Source organism: Lissotriton vulgaris, unplaced genomic scaffold (assembly GCF_964263255.1).
Source record: "Lissotriton vulgaris unplaced genomic scaffold, aLisVul1.2 SCAFFOLD_1102, whole genome shotgun sequence".
Classification (NCBI taxonomy): domain Eukaryota; kingdom Metazoa; phylum Chordata; class Amphibia; order Caudata; family Salamandridae; genus Lissotriton; species Lissotriton vulgaris.
The window spans coordinates 345,479-368,298 of NW_028242580.1; the positions used below are offsets into that span (position 1 = coordinate 345,479).

Here is a 22,820-nt window from a genome sequence, read left to right on the forward strand (position 1 = left end):
TGTCTCTGTATGTATGCGACGGTGTGGGGGGGGTCTCTGTATGTGTGTGTACCTGTCTGTTTGTGCGCGCCCATATACATTGTGTGTGTGTGAACAGCCTGCCGGGGTCGGAGCGCGTGTTCACACGCGCGACCTGATCCGATTCTGGCAGGCTGCGTGCCCGTGCCAGTCTCTTGTCTCCAAGTTCTGCTAGTCCTTGAAAGCTGAAACGATCGCAATAGTCTCGCTTTGCGACAGCAGGCGCGAGACCTAAAAATCATCAAAGGATTCATTTTCCTTCTGTGCCCTAGTATAACATTTATAACGGTTCAGAGCAACACTTGTTGTAGGTTTAAAACGCGTTTCCACACGAAGCATAGCTTCATCAAACACACCAGAGTCACCAGGCACAGGCAGTAAATTTCTAAATATAGCTTGCCCCTCTGATCCCAAACAATGCAGAAAAATATTTTTCTTTCTTTCATTTCCCATTCTTTCTCCATCAATTGCTTTTAAATATGTTAAGAACTCTTCTTTCCATCTATTCCAGGGAATGGGAGGATCACCTTAGCTTTGCAAGAATTTCAATGGAGGATCAAACTGCATTGCGTATAGTTGTAATGTTAAATGTGTATGTATTGAAGTAACGTGAAGAACAATAAAGATGCAGAACAAAATAATAAAAAAACATGCACTAAATATATCACAAGATGCAATCAATAACACTTGGCAATCAATAACACTTGAAGAGTGTCCACATTTAAAATTACAATGGAAAACGATGCTTGAGTACAACAGCTGTGTACATCAGCGAAGATAAAAATGATATCCAAACTTAGTAAACCTGTATTTGTTTCCACTTTGGTTCACACTGCAAAGAGAGCTTTGCAGCAGACGCTCAAATCATCAACAAATGCCAGAAACGATGACATGTAATTGTTAATCCATAGATGTGATGAACAAGCAGTACTTTCTTCGCAAATGTAGAAAAAGAGTACCTTTTTCAAAATCCATTTAAGTTCCAGACATGGTTGGGACGGACAGTGCTAGTGCTTCGCAACGCGATGTGAAAACCAATATGGCTGCCTATGACATCATACGTTACGCGACGTAACGCTCATTGTCATCATGCGTGCGTTGTCATCACTCTGGGCAGCAACGCTAGACCGTGACAGCGGAAACCATGGAAACTGCTCGCTCCAGCTCGCGTGTGAGTGGTGAAGACGTTAATTCAAATCAAAGGTAAACACTTTACCCAAATACATGAAAAAACGTAGTTAATCCTCAGTTGAAGTCAGAAAACTCGTTCTTTCAGTTAATGCACAGCACAGCCTTCTTGAAACTAAAAGCGCCAACAATCCAAGGTAGTATGCACTAAACTCTTAGCTTTTAGCACTTGGGCAGAATAAAACTGGATATTACTAACCTCTCCTTATATCGAAAGGTTGTAAATGAGCAGGTTCTTTTCTTGTAGTAATAAGAAATCCTCAAGAATTCCGTGAAAACTTTAAAAAATGAATTCAAAAATAAAAAATAATAATATAAATCTTCTCCAATTGGGTGTACCACACCTGTGCTGCAATAGTAGTAGGTACCATCCCACCCTCGCGCCAAATTTGTAATAATCTTGAAATAAATCCAGGTTGTAAATCCAAGGTTTATTGAGAAGCAGCACAGTACTCCAGTCTCCAGGTTACATCCAGCTTTTTAACTCCAGTACATTTCATACCAACACAATTCCAAATAGAATTTCTCTACAGTGTGTATGTGCAACAACAAAGATACATTCTATTAAAAGGGAAATGTGCAGATGGAAAGAGAATAATATTAAAAGGGAAATATATACAAGTAAAGAATGCAACAGTTGGCATTGAAATCCCTCACCCAAATAATATTTAGGGGGCCCTTTTTCGTGGAGCAATCCACTTTGTCCAACTCTCTATTTAAATCCATTACCACTATCTTCCTCCGACCCCCCACTTCATTATTATAAAAGTTAATTAAGAGCCATGGTCTTTCCATTATGCCTTCTATTAACCCCTTCCCTGCTCATGACGAGCTGAGCTCGTCATGAGGCACAGTGGAGCTGTGCTTATGAATCGCTGACCTTGTCATGAACAATGATAAATCTTACTTTCCAGCACAGGAGGGGAAAACCTCTAGCAGCCAAGGTGTTAATAACAAATGGAAATGTCTATTCTGTGGCCCAACCATCCTTACTTTGAAAGGGAAAGTATTAGATATCAAAGTCAAACACCCGCCCTTCGCTGTACCTGACACTGAGGCAACCGCTGCTGTATGGAAGGACCGGTATACCGAGACAAAGACAGGTTCCGTGGCCCAAGTTTCTTGCAAGCAACTAGCCTCCCAGGGATGCCAGATTTTATGCCATTGCTCATCTCCTAGTTTACAAGTGATTCCAGCCACATTCCAAGAGGCTAGCCGGATCTTGCCAGTACTAACCAAACTCGGTATGTGAATGCTCAATGAGCTTCCCTTGGTTGTGGGGGCTTTAGTGCTAGAGGGGTTAATGCCTTCGGCGGGAGAATAAGTGGCTGAAGTTAGTCAGTCACAAGTCTCCAGATCCTAAAGCACAGCAAATCTATTGTGAAGACCCATCCCCATGATGTTATTATAGGCTAACCCCTGGGATAATTGGTGACCTTCTTAGGTCGAGCCTAGACAGCACTTGCTCTGTCTGCAAGACATGTTGTATTGTATTCTGTGTGTAGTAAAACATGAACTGCTTTCTATTGGCTGTTGGCTGTACATTCAAAAATGGATGTATGCTGTTACAACGCATACTTTTACCACGCATGCCTTTACAACGCGGTTTTTACATCGCTAAACCTTTACAACGCATAGCGCTTTGGGGCGCTGGATAGTGAAAAGTTTAATTTACTATTCCAACTCCAGTCCCCGTGGACACTAGGGAAGGTGTTGGATAGTAAATTAAACTTATTCCCTATCCTAGAGCGCCCCTCCAGCGCAATGCGTTGTAATGGTTTGCGTTGTAATGGTCGCGTTGTAATGGTAGTGCATTGTAAAAGTTTTGTTGTAAAGGTTGTTCACCTTCAAAAATGTAGCCTTTGTATTGGTGTTGGGTAGTAAAAGTCCCTCCCTTCTCTCCTTCTGGCGATTTAACTGCACTAAGGAAATTATCATCTACATGCAAGTTTGGTCCTTCTATTGAAGAACGTTGAGAGGGATCAGTTTGTATTAAAGTGTAGAGAGGATAAAATAAGAGAAGAATTGTGGCTCAAAGATGAACCACCGCTGGAAGAGATTATAGGTATAGCCAAGAGGGTTGAGCATATGTTGAAGTGTGTTAATGAGTTAAAGAATGACAAAGGGAGGTCAGAAGAAAAGATAGAAAAGATAGAAGTGAAGGAAGATGTTTCTCAGGTAAAGGAAGTGAAAGAAGTTAAAACCTCAGTGAATGATAAAAGTAAAGAAGAATCTACTTTGTCTGCTGTAACTTGTTTTAGATGTGGAAAATCCGGTCATAAAGCAAATTCCAAATTCTGCCCAGCAATGAGTTTTCTCTGTCATGGGTGTGGAAAAAAAGGTCATTTTGTAAAGTTTTGCAAATCAAAAGATAAAAAGGTAATTAATAAAGAAATAAAGGAATTTATATGTCAAGTAAAAGTCAAAGATGAAAAGGATTATCCTACTGGAAAGGTTATGATTGATGGTGAAGAACTTGAAATGAAATTTGATTCTTGTGCACGCATTACAATTATTCCAAAAGAGATTTTTGAGAAATGTTTTAAAATAAAGAATAAACTTTTTAAAATGGATGTGAGTCCAGGGGGTTATGGTGGTGCTCCTATAAGTATGATGGGTTATTTTAATGCTGCCATTGAATTTGAGTAGAAAATAATTGTTGGAAAAATGTATGTTTCAAAAGTTGGTGATTGTTTGATTGGGTGGCCTCATCAACGTTTACTGGGAGTAATACTTAAACCTAATTCTAATCCTTAGATTCAAGTTCAGGAGATTGAATCGAAATATAACTCTTTTATAGAAGAGTTTCCTAAACTTTTTCGTTCAGAGCTAGGTTGTCTAAAAGGTTATACACATGGTATAAAGTTAAGAAAAGATGCTGTACCTGTAGTTGCCAAAGTCAGGAGGATTCCATTAGCGATACAGGATGAGGTAGAACAAGAATTGAGGAAATTACAAGAACAAGATATCATTACTTCTGTTGAGGCGACAGAATGGTTGGCACCAATTGTTGTCGCAAACAAACCGAATGGCGAGATAAGATTATGCTGTGATTTAAGATCACCTAATAGAGAAGTCATAGTAGATAAATTCTCTTTGCCCAATATAGATGAATTATTATCATCTTTAGGTGATTCAAAGATATTCACAACACTTGATCTTACTCAGGCATATCATCAAATTGAATTGATGCAGGATTCACAAGACCTAACAGCTTTTATCACTCCGATGGGTGCATTTAAGTATAAGAGAATGCCATTTGGTCTTGTGTCTGCTGCATCAGTTTTCCAACGTGTCATGGCATCAATTTTGAAAGGAGTTAAATCGGTGAAATGTTATCAAGATGACTTATTGATCTATGGTGTGACTCAAGAGGAACATGATAAGATCTTGAGAACAGTCTTAAAACGGTTAGAGAATGCTGGTTTAACATTGAAGTATGAGAAATGTAGATTTTCTGTCACTGAAGTAAATTACTTAGGTCATTGTATATCAGCAGTTGGTATTTCACATAAAAAGGAATTGGTTGATACCATATAAAAACTGGTCTCACCCAAAAACAAGGAGGAGGTGGTTTCCTTTCTTGGAATGGTGGAATATTATGGAAAGTTCATTGAAAATTTAGCAAGTAAATCATGTAATTTAAAAAATCTTTTAGGTAAGAACAAGGAATTTAAGTGGTCAGAAGAATGTCAAAGGGAGTTTGTGGATGTTAAGAAAGATTTGGTTGATGCTCCAGATTTGCAGGCATTTGTTCCTTTTGAAGAAACTTTTGTGGTTACAGATGCAAGTTCAAAGGGTTTGGGTGCCATTTTGAAACAAAATAGGAATGGACAAGAGAAGCTTATTGCTTGTGCTTCAAGGAGTTTGAGAGGTGCGGAACTGAACTATTCAGTTATTGAGAAAGAAGCTTTGGCTATATTTTGGGCTTTAAGAAAATTCAGAAATTGTTTATGGGGTTTAAAATTTAAAGTTTGTACGGATCATAAACCTCTAGGAGAAACTTTTATGGTGAAAGGATTGGACAATGTTTCTTCAAGAATCAGAAAATGGGTTATTGGTCTTCAGAAATTTAATTTTGAAATAGACTATATACCAGGTGTAGAGAATGTATCAGCGGATTGTCTTTCACGTCTTGTTGATGATTCTCAGGGAGTTGTTTACGAAGAAGATATTGGTGAAAATGAAATAAATGTATGTGAAATTACTTCAGGTGTCATACTTGAAGAGGAATGGTTGGAAGAGAATGGCAAGGATTGTGCAATTAGTAACGTGATTAATTCAGTTACAAGCAATTCTGGTTTTGACAACTCGTTCTCTAAGGTCTGGCATTTTATTAAAAATTAATTGTCTGTAGAGAATGGCATTCTTTTAAGGGGTTCAAAGTTGATTCCTCCTAGTTCTTTGAGAAAAAGGTTTATTGAAGAGGGACATCAAGGTCATTTAGGTATTGTAAAAACCAAGGAAAGGATTTGTTGTTCTTTTTGGTGGCCAGGAATGGATTTGGAAATTGAAAGAGAGGTAAGAGAATGTTTGCAATGTAAAGTAAGTGATAGCATTTTAGTTTCTCGTACTGCTCCCATGATCTGTCGTAATCTTCCAAATGGACCTTGGGAGGATATTGCCATAGATATCGTAGGACCACTTGCTGGTGAGTATCGAACTCCTTACCTGATAGTTTTAATTGACTTATATTCTAGATGGGTTGAGATTTCATCTGTTTCTGAAGTAACATCTTCATGTGTCAAAACTTTCTTAAAAGAAATTTTTAGAAGAGAAGGTTTTCGAAAAACTCTTTTGTCAGATAATGGTCCACAATTTTGCTCAAGTATGATGTCAGAATTTTTGATATCTTGTGGTATTCAACATAAAAGATCTTCAGTTTATCACCCAGAAACTAATGGAACTGTGGAAAGGTTTAACAGGGTGATAAAAGAAAATATACAACTTTCTAGAGTTAATACGTTAGATTGGAAGGAGGAATTACAGAAGTGCATTTTAGCACATTAGGTTTCCTCCACAGATGTCAACTAAGAAAACTCCTTTTCAATTATTTAAGGGAAGAACTCTGAATACAAGTTTAAGTCCAGCATGGATGTTTTGGGGAAAAGGTGTAAAAGATAATAGAATTGGTGATTTAAGACTAGGGGCCAGATGTAGGTAAATGAGATTTACCGATTTTTAATTACCGAATTTTACCGATTCGGTAATTAAAAATCGGTAAATCTGAGGGGTGGATATGTAGGAACATCCAGATGTTCCTTTTACCGAATCGGTAAATATCTGTATTTACCGATTCGGTAAATACCGACCGGTAATGCCCCATTCATTCCTATGGGCTTTGAAGCCCATAGGAATGAATGGGGCATTACCGGTCGGTATTTACCGAATCGGTAAATACCGATTCTGACAAGGGTGCAGGGGGTGTCACTTTGACACCCTCTAGCACCCCCAAAAAAGGTTCGGGGGCCATGTGGCAGGCATACCTGCCCTAAGGGCAGGTCTGCCTGTCATATGGCACAGGTGTGCATGCACACATGTGCATGCACACCAGAATCGGTATTTTACCATCAAATACTATTTGATGGTAAAATACCGATTCTGTAATGCTTGTGGGACACAGAAGAGTCCCACCTACATATCAATTTTACCGAATCGGAAAAAATACCGATTCGGTATTTTACAGAATCGGTAAATTTACCGATCGGTAAATTTACCGATTCTGTAAAATACAGGGCCCTACATCTCAAATTGCATTTACCGGTCGGTAACGGCCGAATTCGGCCGTTACCGACCGGTAAATGCCTACCTACATCTGGCCCTAAGAGAGATAAAACTTTGTTTAAAAAATAAAATGAATTTTGATGAAAGGAAAAGAGTAAAAGAAGGAAAAGTTGTAACTGGTGATGTAGTTAGGGTCAGAGCACCAGTAGGATCTCTGTCTTGGTCAAAATACTCTGCTCCTATGCGGGTTATCAAATGTTTTAGTAATTCAGTGAAATTGGAAAATGGTAAAATTTGGAATTTAAATCGTGTTGCTATTGTTAAAAAATTTGATTTTGAAAAGAGATTGGATGCAAGTCATTCTGCATGTTCTAATGATTTAAAAGTATCTCAAAATAGACTTAGCACATGTGTTAAGAAGATTCCAACTTATCTCAAAGACTATACCATTTGAAAGTTGGTATCATATGACTTTGTTTTAATTCTTTACATTGCATTCTGCTTTCATTTTTAGCTGAATATTCATTTTACAATTTTGTTTTCAATTACATCTTATTTGTAAGTTCAATCTTGTTGTAAGAAAGAAGATGTGTAGTATTCTTTCAATATCCATTGTATGTGTATTCTCTGGAACTTAGAATGCTTTGATGGTGAATATTCCTGAGATTGTCAGTTGCTGCCTGGTAGCTGATGGTTAGGGTGTTAAGAATAAACTCACCTTAAAGATACTATTTCTACTAGTATTTCTTTACAACTTTTCATTAGGCTCACATCCTTTATCAAGGGATCTCTTTATGAGCGCGAAGGGATGTAAATTGAACCGTTTGGTAAGATATTCCTCGCGGCTGTCCCATTATTGAACCCCATTTGAATCTGGCTGATTGAGACGCCATCTCTTAATACAATACCACTTTTTGACGGGGAACGACGCCTTTAAACTTGGATGTGGCCCTGCTGGTCAATTTGATCTTTTATCGAAATACGTACAGTGTAACATCTCTTAATGCAATACCGCTTTTGACGAGGAACGATATCCAGAAAGAAATCCCCCGCTCTTTTTAAAATGCCCGGAGGGGCTTGACTCCATCCTAATCCTATGCCCTGAAGAAGTCCTGTAAATGGACGAAACGCGTCAGTGAAAATCCCGACCGGAACGACCCCACCTAACCCCTCCTTCCAACGGCTTGACTAGCGACGGGCCCCGCAAGAGATCCTAAACCCTGGACCCTGCAATCATCAAGGAACATGGAGGAGAAGGCATAGGGGTCGGCGTGCCCAACAGGGATGTCCGGATCCCAAACCCACTGGAGCACCGCCTCCATGACAAGTTCCCCTGAGCGTCTCCCTCCCCAACAGCAGCCCCCAACCAAAAGGGGTAACCAAGATCGGCACTCACCTGAGTAATGGAGAGACGGCGAAGCGACCCACGGCAGCCACGTTGAGGCTCGCAGCCCCTAAAGGGTCACGAGCAGCGGCGGAACCGGATCCTGTCGTCCAAAGGCCATCTGGGGCTCAGCGAAGGCTGCGGCTGAGCGCCGTCCTCACTGAGCAGCGGAGCTCGAGGAGGTGACCCTCTACGGGAGGGCGCGGGCCACACGGTCGGACCTGTGCTGGGTTCCTCACCGCTGGGGCTGCTTAGCCCCAAAATGGCCGCCCGCTAGCCAAAACAACCTGGCAAAAGTGAGGCCACTCAATCTGGAACGGGTTAAAATGCCACCAGCCCAGGGTCACGGAGAGAGGACTCTCAAGATGGCCGAAAGGGGCTCCAAATCCCCTCCCACCTCGCGGGACACACACTCGACGCTGTCTTCTCATCCAGCAAGGACATCGTCTTCAGCCACGCCACCGGACTCCACTGGACGGACCACAGCTGCGTCCACTTCACCTTCAGAAGATCCACGATCCACCACCACCAGCAACAGGTTGCTCGAAGAAACTGGAACAAGATCACAGCAGACCAGCTCGCCGCTTCCCTGAGCCAGCACCCTCCCGCCAGCTCAGAGAACCCCAGCCAGGCCGCCGACAACCTCACGAAGTGGATCAGCAACTGCGCAGACGACCTCGCCCCACTGAGGACCCCGCCTAGCAGACCCGGCAGCAAGAAGGCCCCATGGTTCACCGACGAACTCAAGAGCTCCAAGAAGAGCTGCCGAGCCCTCGAGAAAGCCTGGAGAAGGGAGCCAACACCGGACAACATGACCACCCTCAAGCTCGCCACCCGGAAACACCATCAACTGATCCACGCCACCAAGAAAACAGCATTCAAGGACCGGCTGGACAAGAACGCACACAACTGCAAGGAACTCTTCAACATCGTGAAAGAGCTCTCCAACCCCAACGCCGGAAACAACGACATCACCCCGTCGCAAGACCTCTGCAACTCCCTCGCCTCTTACTTCCACAACAAGATCGCTGACATACACAACAGCTTCAGCCCACAAACAACGCTCCCCACGACCGCACCAACGCCCCCCACCACCACCCTCAGCGCCTGGACCCATATCAACACAGAAGACACCATCCGCACGATGAACTCTATCCACTCCGGATCTCCGACCGACCCCTGCCCCCACCACGTCTTCAACAAGGCCGACGCTGTCATCGCACCCCACCTACGGGACATCATCAACACCTCCTTCGACACCGCCACCTTCCCTGAGAGCTGGAAGCACGCCGAACTCAGCGCTCTACTAAAGAAACCAACAGCGGACCCCACCGAACTCAAGAATTACCGCCCCATCTCGCTCCTCCCGTTTCCAGCCAAAGTCATCGAGAAGACCGTCAACAAGCAGCTGGACACCTTCCTCGAGACAAATGGATCCCTCGACCCCTCACAGTCTGGCTTCCGAGCCAACCACAGCACCGAGACCGCCCTCATCGCTGCCACCGATGACATCCGAGCCCTGCTGGACAACGGAGAAACAGCGGCCCTCATCCTCCTAGACCTCTCCGCGGCGTTCGACACTGTTTGCCACCGCACCCTAATACAGCGCCTCAGCAACATCGGAATCCAGGAGAAGGCACTAGAGTGGATCATCTCCTTCCTCGCTGGAAGGACACAGAGAGTCCGCCTACCACCGTTCAGATCTGCAGCCACGGAAGTCATCTGCGGCGTTCCTCAGGGCTCCTCGCTCAGCCCCACCCTCTTCAATGTCTACATGAGCCCCCTTGCGGCCATCGCACGCCAACACAACCTCAACATCATCTCCTATGCCGACGACACCCAGCTGATCCTCTCCCTGACCAACGTTCCCGCCACCGCCAGAACCAACCTCCACGAAGGGATGAAAGACGTAGCCGAGTGGATGACGACCAGCCGCCTGAAACTGTACTCAGACAAGATGGAAGTCCTCATCCTGGGCTCCTCGCCCTCCGCCTGGGACGACTCCTGGTGGCCCCCCGCCCTGGGCACCGCACCCAAACCGACAGACCACGCACGCAACCTAGGTTTCATCCTGGACTCCTCGCTCTCCATGACCAGACAAGTCAACGCCGTCTCCTCGTCCTGTTTCAACATCCTGCGCATGCTACGGAAGATCTTCCGGTGGATCCCCACCGAGACCAGGAAGACGGTCACCCAGGCCCTCGTCACCAGCCGACTGGACTACGGCAACGCCCTCTACGCCGGAACCACCGCCAAGCTCCAGAAGAGACTCCAGTGAATCCAGAACGCCTCAGCCAGACTGATCCTCGACGTCCCCAGACGCAGCCACATCTCCGGACATCTGAGAGACCTGCACTGGCTCCCCGTCAACAAGAGAATCACCTTCCATCTCCTCACCCACGCACACAAAGCCCTACACGACCAAGGACCGAGCTACCTCAACAACCGCCTCAACTTCTACGCTCCCAAACGCCACCTCCGATCGACCAATCACACCCTCGCCGCTGCCCCCCGCATCCGAAGAGCGACAACAGTAGGAAGGTCCTTCTCCTACCTGGCCGCCAAGACCTGGAACACCCTCCCGACCGACCTTCGCCTGACCCAAGATCACCTTTCCTTCAGGAAGAAGCTCAAGACCTGGCTGTTCGAGCAGTAGCGGCACCCATCCCCCCCCTCAAGTGCCGTGAAACCCACCGGGTGAGTAGTGCGCTCTATAAATGCCTTGATTGATTGATTGATTGATTGATCCTATGCCACTCAGGACAACTGCGAGCGCCAACTCGCTTCCTGATTGCGGGCCGCCTGACCTCAAAATGGCCGCCACACTCAGACATCATTTGCTCAATCAAGGAGCAAAAGCCATGGCCACGGCGGAACCTAATTAACCAGTGAAGGCTCAGCGGAGGTCGCAGACTAAGCACCGACCTCAACAGAGCCGGCAGCAGAGACCCCTCTGCAAGAAAACGCTGGCCACATCATCAGTCGGGAGTTGTGCCTCTCGCCTCGGGGGTTGTCTGCCCCCAAAATGGCCGCCCGCTAACCTCAGCCAGACAATAGTGAGGCCACCCAGGCTGGATCGGACCCTATAGAGCCAGTTCCGGATCGAGGAGAGAGGACCCACACAACATCCCAAAGGGACGCCAAAATCAATGCTACGCCTGATGCCTTCGAGCACCAGCCCGCTTCTCGGCAAGTGGGTCGCCTGACCTTAAACGGGCCACCATATTTAGTCACAAACTGCTCAATCAAGTAGCTTGTAGCTCTCCGCTGCCCTCCCATAACGTTCAGGGACCGGAGCGACCCCCCTTGGCCATCCGAATTCAACAACTCCTAATAGAGGAGATGGGGGCCCAGGCTCTCCGGCGCTCCCACCTCATGGTCTAGGTAGCCGGACACACCTCCCATCGCAGGAATCCAGAAGGGAGCTAAAGCAAAAATCAAGACACCCCCTGAGGACCTGGAGCCCAAACGCGCATTAACGCAAGGGGCTGCACAACCCCAACAAGCCATCAACAAAGCCTCCTTCCCTCAATGTAAATCATCTGGGTCCTAGGAGTTCTTCGACTCTCTCTTCCCCGCACTAAAGATGGCAACATCCAACAACTCACACCTTTCGCGGACCCCCCCTAAGTGGCTCCTTACAATCATCAAGTGATCTGATCCCGCATATGCCTGTGCTGCGAGCCCATCCCCCGCGTTTCGCCAACCCGCTAGCCCCGCGTCACCCTCAACCATAGCTCCTCCTATCACCCAACCCCGCCCCACCATCCATCTCACCCAGCCGTCCAGTACTGAGCCCTCATCCCAACCACAACTGATCCACACCCCCCCATTCCCCATCACCCAGAGCATACCCAGAACACAATGACCCGCCCAAAGAGAAACCCGACTCCCAAGCAAATCCGATTCCCATCCCCCCTCGCTCAGCCCTACTCTACATATACACAGCCACCCCCCCCTCCCCCTAGAGAGGAGCACTACGCCCATCCCCAACTGGGCCACATCCCCCCTCCAGCCTTACCCCAGGCGAAGTCTAAGCCAGAGGCAGCACCCTGTCCTCCTCTAAACCCCTCCAGAAATGACACGACCTGCAGTCCCTCACCCATAGGGCTCAGCTCCGCCCATCCTTCCCTCCTCACCCTCTCGCACAAGCTGACGCAACGCCTTGACCTTCTGGAAGCCCAGCTCGGAACCCTGATTCATGGCCTGAAGGAAACCTTATCCTCCCTAGGGAAAATCCATCTGTCCACCACTCACCCCGCAACACCCCCCACCCCACCTCTACCTAGAAGGAATGACTCACCTCCCCCCAACCGGACCCTGACCCCCCCAGGCTATCGGCCATCACTCACTAAACCCTGGACTGAGTCACGAGCAGTCAGACCCAGAAGAACAAATCCCTTCCTCTCCCGCCAAGAAGCGACCGCACTCACCTCCTCATCTGACCACCCCAATACCAACTAGCTCACGCTCCCCCGTTGAACTCTACTCCCAACTCCTCAATCCAAGTCATTACTGGAATGGGCAGGGACCCCCCCCCAAAGAACCTCCAGACCCCCCAGCGTATCTATCCTCCATACCCAGAGCCCAGCCTGGCAATCCGAAAACAAAAGATGAACCTTCCATTAACTGTATGCTTATCAACAGCAGATCTGCAGCCAAACACGCAATGGAAATAGCAGAAGCCATCCTCTCCCATGACCTAGATGTAGCATTCATCACGGAAACCTGGCTGAACACCCTGTCTTACCCCATTATGGACCTGCTGATGCCGCCCGGTTTCTTAATTATCCACAAAGACAGACCCGAGCACAAAGGTGGCAGCATAGCAATTATTCACAAAAGTGACATCTCCATCTTAGAAAGTCCCTCCTGCCTTTATAACTCTTTCAAATGTCTGTCGGTCATCATCAAATCACACACAAATAGTTCACTACAATGCCACCTCTTGTACCACCCTCCAGGCAACTCCAACAAATTTGGAGCACAGTTGTCGGACCTGATCACCCAATCCGCACTCAGCAACGACAACAGCATAATTCTGGGCGACCTCAATCTAAGATGGAACTAACCAAAAAACCTGCTCATCCAATCTCTCAACAGCCTCCTGCTAGACAACGATTTGATCCAACACTGCTCAGAGGAAACACACCATAGAGGAGCGACCCTGGATGCAATCATTGCGGACAAAAACTCAATCTCTATTGACTACATCATCCCCTTGGACTGGTCCGACCACCACATCATTCTTTTTCATATCAACCAACCGGCCCTATCCCAACCCCCTATTTGGGCCCCTCCTAAATGGGTCAGGAACACAACCCGAGTCCCCGAGACAAACTAGAAGAAGGGTTAAGCACGCTCCTCCCAAACACGGTGGAGCACCTCTCAGCCACTGAACTCACCTCGCTCTACCACTCCAACTTGGCGCTCACCTTGGACCGCCTGGCGCCCTGGAAACTAAAAAAAAACAGAAGCACCCCCTCCAGGTCATTGTTCACCACAGACATAAATGAGGAAAGAAGACTCCTCAGAACCCTAGAAAGAACCTGGAGGAATAACTCCTCATCCCTCCATCGTGATCAACTCAAGGCAGCACGCAGAAACTACAATAAACACATCAAAAGACAACCTTCTTCTGCTCCGCCCTAGACAATGCTAAAAACCACCCCAAGGAACTCTTTAACATCATCAGGAGCCAAACATCCAAACTGGTGGCGTCCAAAACCAACTGCGACAACTTTGCCAGCTTTTTCAATGAAAAAATTGCCAAAATTAATCTATCGCTCCGCACTAAGCCCTCCACCCTCAAGGAGATCCCGACACTAGCAACAAATAGCAATACCCTAATGATCACACCTATTTGCTGGTCCTCCTTCCGTCCCATCCAGGAAGAAGTAATAAGCAATCTGATTGCCGCTGCAAAACCCTCATCCCACTCCCTTGATCAGCTACCCTCGAGACTGGCAAAAGACCTAAAGCTTACACTAGCCCCAATTTGGTGCAAGATTATTAATAGCTGACTGAGTTTGGGAACCATTCCAGACTGCCTCAAAGTAGGACAAGTCTCGCCGCTACTAAAAAAACCTGACCTTGACCCTGAGGACATGAACAACTTTAGACCGGTATTGAACCTTCCTCTATTATCCAAAATTCTAGAAAGATGTGTTCTTTCACAGCTAACCCAACACCTAGAGAACATCAAACTACTAGACCCCCACCAATCAGGATTCAGAAAGGGTTGCAGCACTGAAACCGCAATCTTAAATGTCTTACACGATCTTCACATGTCATGGGACTCCGACTAATGTAGCCTTCTCATCCTTCTAGACCTGTTGGCCGCGTTCGACACAGTTGACCACACACTGCTCCTCAAAGTCCTCCAGGAGAGAGTGGGTATTGAAAAGACGCTACTAAAATGGTTCTCCTCTTTTTTCCACAACTGCACACAAAGAATAAAAATCAATAGCTTTGAGTCTGACCCCCTTCCCGTTAGCAGAGGAGTTCCGCAAGGGTCAGTACTCTCTCCACAACTTTTCAACATCTACATGGAACCCCTCACCACACTTCTAAGGAACTCCAACATCCCCTTCCACCTCTATGCAGACAATACACAACTTTATCTGGAAACTACGTCAATCGCAGACATACACAGACTAAATGCCACGCTCATTGAGGTCCAACACTGGCTCTCAACCAACCATCTCAAACTCAACCAAGAGAAAACAGAAGTGCTCCTCATCTCTAATAGAGACGAAAACCCTCAAATCAAAGAATGGCTCAAAGCCATAGACGCCCTCAATGGTGCCCTTGCGCCAACGGACTCAGTAAAATCACTAGGGATTACCCTCAATACCAGACTGGATATGAAAAAACACATCTCAAAAACCGCCAAAAGCACATTCCTAAATTTGAAACTGCTTTACAAAATAAAACCCCTCGAAAGATCTTAAACAGGCCACTCAGGCATTGGTGCTCTCCAGAATTGACTACGGTATCGCAGCCCTGACCGGGACTGCAAAATCCCACCTAGGTCCTCTTACCACTACCCTCAACGCCGCAGCAAGAATGGTCACAGGAACGGAGAAATATGAGCAGATTTCACCAGGACTCAAGGAACTGAAGTGGCTCCCTATCGACCAACGAGCCAGCTTCGGTACAGCTTGCCTCACGCACAAAGCCCTGCATACAGGCAAACCAGAATATCTGGCCGCCAAACTCAAAAGGGCCGGTCAGTCCAGGAACCTCAGAAGTTCCAATACGCTTCTACTCATCCCACTGAAATCACGGAAACACAAAACCGCAAATAAATCCTTTGCGGGCAATGCACCCAAGATCTGGGACTCCTCCCCCCCCCGTTCCCCCACATCAGAATAACCTCCTCCTTCCCGAAATTCAAGATACTACTCAAAGCCCTCTTCCTAGAGCGCTCCCGACCATAGCGAGAAATCCACAATTGACTGGGGGAAGGACAGCAATCTCCCCTTCTTGAAACTCCACAGCCTGAAGATGCGCTCTTGAACTTTGTTCCATTTTGCTCTTAAATTGGTGATCAGCAGATTATTATTTTTCTTTTGTCCTCTGTTCTAGGTCTCCGTCCAAAATTTCCTGTTTATAACTGTACATGCTGTGAAGCGCTCTGATACCCTCGGGTCCAGCTAGCGCTATACAAAACTCCAATAAATAAATAAATTGTGTTAAATGCTGTGTTTTTCCTGGAGTAACAATAAAGAAAAAAGAACGAAAAAAGAAATACTGAAGACTTCTCTATTTTCTGGTTATGGACAATTGACTTGTTTGTGCTGATAGCATTTTTAGGTGGTACACCTTTGCTTCATTTAAAAATTGGTAAAGTCCCGGCTGGGAATTAGTACTGTGATGGTGGGTACCGAACAGTGCGCACACAGCTCCCACCTTAAATAGTGGGTAATTCACTAATAGAGTAGAAAGATCGGGTTAGGTGCTCCTAGAGAGGAGGTTCCACTGTCAGTGCTTCTTTATCTACTCCAGCTATAATCAACCCCTGACGTGTATTATAGAGATAAGCAGAAAAGCACCAAATGCTTTAAGTAAGAAAGTACCAACTTTCTAAAAGTGGCATTTTCAGAACTAAAATTTAAAAGCTAACTACACCATAAGTTGTATTTTTAAGTTTTGATTCCAGAGACACTACATTTGGTTTTCCTATCTTTTTCTAATTGGAACTTTACTTTTAAGATGGAATAAGTTAGTCCCAATGTTATCCTATGGGCGTGATAGGCCTTGCAGTAGTGAAAATGAAATTTAAGAGCATTTCACTACCAGGACATATGAAGCTTACAAGTGCTTGTTCAACTTTTTAAAAACACCCTTCCCATGGGCTGTTCAGGGCCTACCTTAGGGATCACCTATATGAAGTAAAAATGAAAGTTTGGGCCTGGAAGGGAGGTTAACTTGCAAGGTCGACATGACAGTTACAAATTGCACACACAAGCTGTGCGATGACAGACCTGAGACATGTTTAAAGTACTACTTAAGTGGATGGCATAATCAGTGCTGCAGGTCCATTAGTAGCATTTAATTTACAGGGCCTGGGCACATGTAGTGTACTTCACTGGTGGCTTTTAAGTAAACTAGGTTTTCAAATTGTGGATAAACCAATGTTACTATAATGTATACGTTGCAAGCACTTTAGCACTGGATAGCAGTGAAAAAGAGCTCTGAGTCCTAAATCCAACAAAACTAGGCCAGAAAAATAAGAGGCGGAAAGCAAAAAGTTTAGGGTGACCGTACAGAAAGAGCAATTTCCAAAAGGTGTTATTCTTTCATAGCTTCAATATTGTCTCCACTAATCAATGTTTGTACAGCGACCAAGGTAAGTGTCAACAATGACATTGAAAAGAATACCCTAAGCAAAGGGGCAAGATGGCCGCCGAGGGATGCAGTGAGTGAGTCGCACTCCCCTCTTCTCCACTGCCAGACCTTTTTTCAATGGTGAAATAGGCTAACTATTGCAAGGTCGCTGTATGCCTTTGTCTTGCAGTTCCGTGATATTCCCTTCCTGGGTACAACGAGGGAACGTTGTAACACGCTCCGCCCTGCGTTTCAAAAGGAGTATATCAGAGGCTGTCACTTTGGTGTTGAAATTCTGGCTCAGGATGCCTCCTCGCCTACAGCGTGGTCTTGAGACGAAAGACGGCAAGGGAGGGAAACCTGCAGATGTGGATAGTACCAAAGGACAGGCAAAAGAAAAAGAAAAAGAAAAAGAGAAAACAAAAACGGAGCTGAAAGCTTCTGGCCCTGGCCCTGCCACATTCGCTACACAGAAAAATGCCTCAAGCCTGAAGAAAGCGGCGGCGAAAAGAAATGGAGCAGAAACCACAGTGCCTGTAAAAGATGCAGGTCACGTTACCAAGCCGAAGAATAAGGAATCTGCGCTTCGACAGCCCACGGTAACGGAAAGCTTCGCCAACACCCCAGTAAGTGGCGGACCACCCACAGCCAAACCTGGTATCGCTGCGGATCTCAGTGCAGGCGGGAGAGCTGGAGCAGGCGCGGGTTCAGAGGCCGTCGTAACCAGCGCTGGAGGAGCTGGCGTCCTCGGTGCAGATGCAGGGCTTGGGGCCGGCGCCAGGGTTGCTAGGCAACCAGTAAGACCGACAGCAGTAGCAGCAGGTAAGCCGGCCACTGCAGTGCCTGCAGCCACCCTGGGAGAGAGAAGAGATGCGGGGGAGACGGCTACCGAGGGTGAGCCAAGTGGTTGCACTGGGGCCAGGCCGAAGCAGGGAACAGAGGCGCAGGAATGGAGGCAATTTGTTAATACAAGCGTAAGCAAAGGAGCAGGAGCAGGTAAAGACCTTACCGATATATGTGACAATCGGGCTATGTATACTCAGCTTCCGGAGGAATTACCGGATGAAATTCAAAGTTCTTCTGTACTGGCACCAGGGCAAGCGGAGTGGGGGTCTGAGCTACTTGGGCAAAAGTTAAATGTAGGAATGGAGGATACTGCTACTGCTGGCCTTAATGCAGATACATTGCTGAATAAACCCCTAACTTGGGCAGAAACCATGGATTTAAATGCAGAGAGCGGGGGGTTCAAATCAGGGGGTGAATCCTCTACCTCAGCAGAAATCGGCATTGCTAGTGGTTCTGCCTCTGTAGAGAGATTTTACTCTGTGGATGAGGATACACAGTCACAGTCTCAGCCATCAGAGGGTTTTAGTTCTGATGAATCTACAGGTATTGACTCAGTCAGTAGCTCCCCGGCTAGGAAAACTTCACAGAAAAAACGCTTGTCCAAAAGAAAACCTTCCACTGCAAGTAGCACTACCGATCCCACTAAAAAATTAGCTTGGGATTATTCTACCACTACCTTTTCGTTTCTGGAGCAGGACAGTCCGGCAACTTTGATTGGGGATCACGGCTCCGCTCAATCCTCCCAGCCTCCTGTTACGCTCGATCTTCTCTTTAACACCCTGAAATTAATGCAAACTGAGGCTAGAGGGGAGAGTAGGAGGGCAAGACAGGAATCAAGGAAGATTCAGAATAAACTTAGGATCATAAGTAAAAGACAGGACGAAATGGTTGAGAGAGTGGTACAAGTGGAGGAAAGGACCAGTAAAGTGGAAGATGATCTGAGAGACTTGAAATCATACAAGGAAGAGCATCAAAAGGTGGCAGATGACGCCAACTGGAAGCTGGAAGATTTTGAGAACAGGCAGCGTCGTAATAACATCAGACTGTTAGGCGTGGAGGAAGGTCTTGAAGGGGAGGACCCCAGGATGTTTGTGGTGAATTTGTTAAAGGGGGCTTTCCCGGAGTTATCTAGCTGGCAGTGGGAAACAGAAATTCAAAGAGCCCATCGTTTCCCATTTTTCCTTAAAAAGGGTCAGCCTCAAGCTGGTGTGCAGAGTGGGCGCCCAAGGGCCTTGCTAATTTTTGTAGGGAATTTCCTCCTTAGACAGCTGATACTAGACAAAGCAAAGCCTGAGTCAAGACGTACCTATAACAATGTCACGTTTTTTGCAAGACCGGACTTTTGCCATGCCACCGTTGAACGTAGATGGAGGTTAAGACAACTGATACCACATATCCAGGCACTGGGCTCTGAAGCTTATTTGCTTTACCCTGCAAAATTGAAAATTGTGACCAAGGGCCAGTTTAAATTTTTCTTAAGGCGAAGGCTTACATGTTGGAAGTTCTGGGATATAAGGAGAAAAAGTAATGGAGTTAGGTTTGATATGTTTGTAATACTGGCTGGCAGTGGGGAGGAGTGGCGGCTGCTGCCTCCCTGGCGTCCACATATAGGTCATTCGTGACCTATTTGCCTGTAGGGGGGGAGGCGCACTTGGGGGGGTTCAGGGAGGCGGGAGGGGAGAGGGGAGGGAGAAAATGGCACACATTGTACACAGCGAAATGTAGTTTGAGGCAGTTGCAGGTTTTGTTCAAATGGAGGATAAAGGAAGTCTCGGGTTTGATTAAGAGACGGAATTTGAAGTTGGTGCTAATTTTTGATGTTTTTTGATGACTTGTCGAATTTTGTCATTTAATGTTTGTGGTCTTAATGATCTCCAAAAGAGGCTGCGAGTTTCAGCGTTTTGTAAATCAATGTCTCCTGATTTGATTTGTCTACAGGAAACTCATGTGGAGGGTGGAAAGGGCTTCTTGTTAGAACAAGCTGGATTTAAAGTCTTAGCACATACTAAACAAGCCTCCAAAACTCGTGGGGTGGCGATTCTGGGGAGAGGGGCAGATTGTACTGTACATAGGAGTAAAGAAGATATCTGGGGTAGATGGGTGATTATAGAAATAGGCTTTAGAGGTGTTAGGTTCACTTTAGTTTCAGTGTATGGCTCAACGTGTGATGACCCTGATATATTCCAATTTCTGGATGATGAACTCCCAACCTGGGCGGAACCAATTGTTTGTTGCGGTGATTTTAATATCAGTCGTCCGGCAAACATTGAGTTACAACTAAGCCATTCCTATACAGGGAGAAAGAAAAGGGTGCATAGAGCGATCGTAAATATGGCTTCGCATAATGCTCTTTCAGATGTCTGGGCCAACCTGCATCCACAGACAGATGGGGATACGTATTTTTCCGCCCCTCACAATACAACAGTAAGACTGGACTACTTTTTAATATCTAATGTTTTGATTGCTAATACGAGATAAAGAAGCTTCCTCGTTTGGTTTCTGACCACAATCCATTATTATTGTCACTTAGTTTAAGTGGGTTAGGTAGGAACATTTATAAATGGACATTTGAGCGAGCTCTGCTACAAGATGTGGGTTATTGTAAGCATATGGAAAAGTGGATCAGTGAGTTTTGGTTGAACAATGTGGGGAGTACTAGTAGTGGATATATTTGGGATGCCTTCAAAGCAGGCGTCAGAGGAGAGACAATAAGCTTCTCAGCTTATAGACGGAAAAAAGAAAGAGAACTGTTCGATCAACAAGTTAACTCCCTTTTGAACGCTGAGTCCGAGTTAAGTAGGTTAATCTTGAGGGGGCTCCCATTAGATCAACAATTGTTGGAGATCATGATTTTAAAGGCGGAAATAGCGGAAAGAATCACTAATAAGACAGCAGTTAGTTATTTAACAAAGAAGGAGCAGGCCTGCGAGTTTAGCGAGCGGGTTGGTCACATTCTTGCTGTTATAGCTAGGCAAAAAGCTAATGCGGGGGACATCAAAAACATAGTCGATAACTTAGGCAATCTAATTTCTGACTCTAAGGTAATAAGAAATGAATTCTGGAAGTTTTATTCCGAAATATATGATAGGGAGACTGAGGCAGAAACTGACAATATCAGGGAATATTTAGGAAATATTCAACTCAAAAAACTAGATTTGGAGGAAAAAACTATACTTGATGCCACCATAACACTAGAAGAACTGTCTTTAGCTTTAACAGATCTCCCTTCCTTGAAGGCTGCAGGACCAGATTTGTTACCAATTGAATTCTATAAGACTTTTATATCAGTTTTTAGAGTGGAGCTACTGGATACACTCATTCAAGCCCAGAGAGGAATTTCAATCCCAAAATCATGGGGCGAGACAGAGATTATCGTTATCTTGAAAAAAGGCAAGCCCGCCACAATTCCTGGGTCATATAGACCTATTGCCTTAATGAATGCTGATGTGAAGCTTTACTCGAAAATCTTGGTTACAAGGTTGTCCGCTGTCATAGAAAAGTTAGTTACCCCAGTCCAACATGGATTTATCCCGGGGAAAGGGACTACTGAACATATCAGGACAGTGATCACCTGCTTTGATGCCATGGAGGTTTCTGGCGGCCCTGTCGCAGCTCTATTCTTAGATGCCGAGAAGGCTTTTGACAGGGTCGCTTGGGAATACCTGTGGGAGCTAATGAGAACTTTTGGGTTTGGTGATAATTTTATAAAAGCAATCCAGGTTCTTTATAGGGATCCAACGGCTAGAATTAAAATCAATCGGGAGTTATCAGCGGCGGTGCAGATTAAAAGAGGGAGCCAGGCAAGGTTGTCCTAGTTCCCCTCTTTTATTTGCATTATATATGGATCCGTATCTACGTAGTCTTGATCTTAATCCCAGTATCCCTCCCATGTGTGTAAATGAGACAGTAGTTAACGTGTTGGCATATGCAGACGATGTCGCGATAATTACTCCTGATCCTGCAATGGCAATAGGTGTAATAGAACATGAGGCCCAAAATGTTGGCAATATTTCTGGCTATAAGCTTAATAGAGCTAAAACACAGATTATTAAAAACTCAGTAACTCATTGTAATGATCCACGAGTGATTCCCTCTGCAGTCTACCTAGGGGTCGAAATCTCTCCTGATTTAGGGACAGTAGTTGAACGCAACATCTCGCCTTTATTGGCGAAAGTTAGCTCGGACTTGATGAGGATAAAAAATCTTAGGCTTACGTTAGTGGGACGCACTAATATCATCAAAATGTTTATACTTCCCAAATTTCTTTATTTTTTTCGTACAATTCCGCTATTATTTGAGTCAATTTGGTTTAACAAGCTGGAGTCGATTCTTAATAAATTCATTTGGTCCTATGGGAAGACAAGACGGGCATACAAGTTTATGACTTTGCCAAGGGAGAGGGGAGGATGGGGGGTTCCTGATTTTAGGTTTTACTATTGGGCATCGGTATTGCAATACATTCAAGGCTTAATTGGTGCAAATGAAGGGGATTCGAAAGTCAAAGCTGTCTCAACTATGATTTATTCAATTGTATTGGGTGAAGATACAGTAAATGCTTTCTTAAAATGTACAGATTCATCATACTTCAAACGTACACGTTTCAAGACAGTCGCTGCTGCTTATAATGTATGGTCTGCTGTTGCAAAAAACTGTGGTTTAGGGAGATTTAATAGATATATTAGACTGTATAGGAATAAGTCTCTACCCCTTGAAGTTTTTTCGGATGCCATTATGGCAGACTGGGACAGAAAAGGTATTAGGAAATTAGGAGATATGTTAGATCCAGATGGAAATATTCTTCTATTTTCAGATCTGTTGGGTAAATTTA

The 22,820-nt window shown here is 45.4% G+C and overlaps 1 protein-coding gene across 1 annotated transcript in view; it reads left to right on the forward strand.

Annotated features, from left to right (window-relative positions):
• LOC147668903 (E3 ubiquitin-protein ligase TRIM17-like) overlaps window positions 1–22,820 on the forward strand; it is a gene marked incomplete at its 5' end in the record, with an annotated part of 400,957 nt that overhangs the window by 106,751 nt on the left and 271,386 nt on the right. The gene's annotated exons all lie outside the window — the stretch shown is intronic.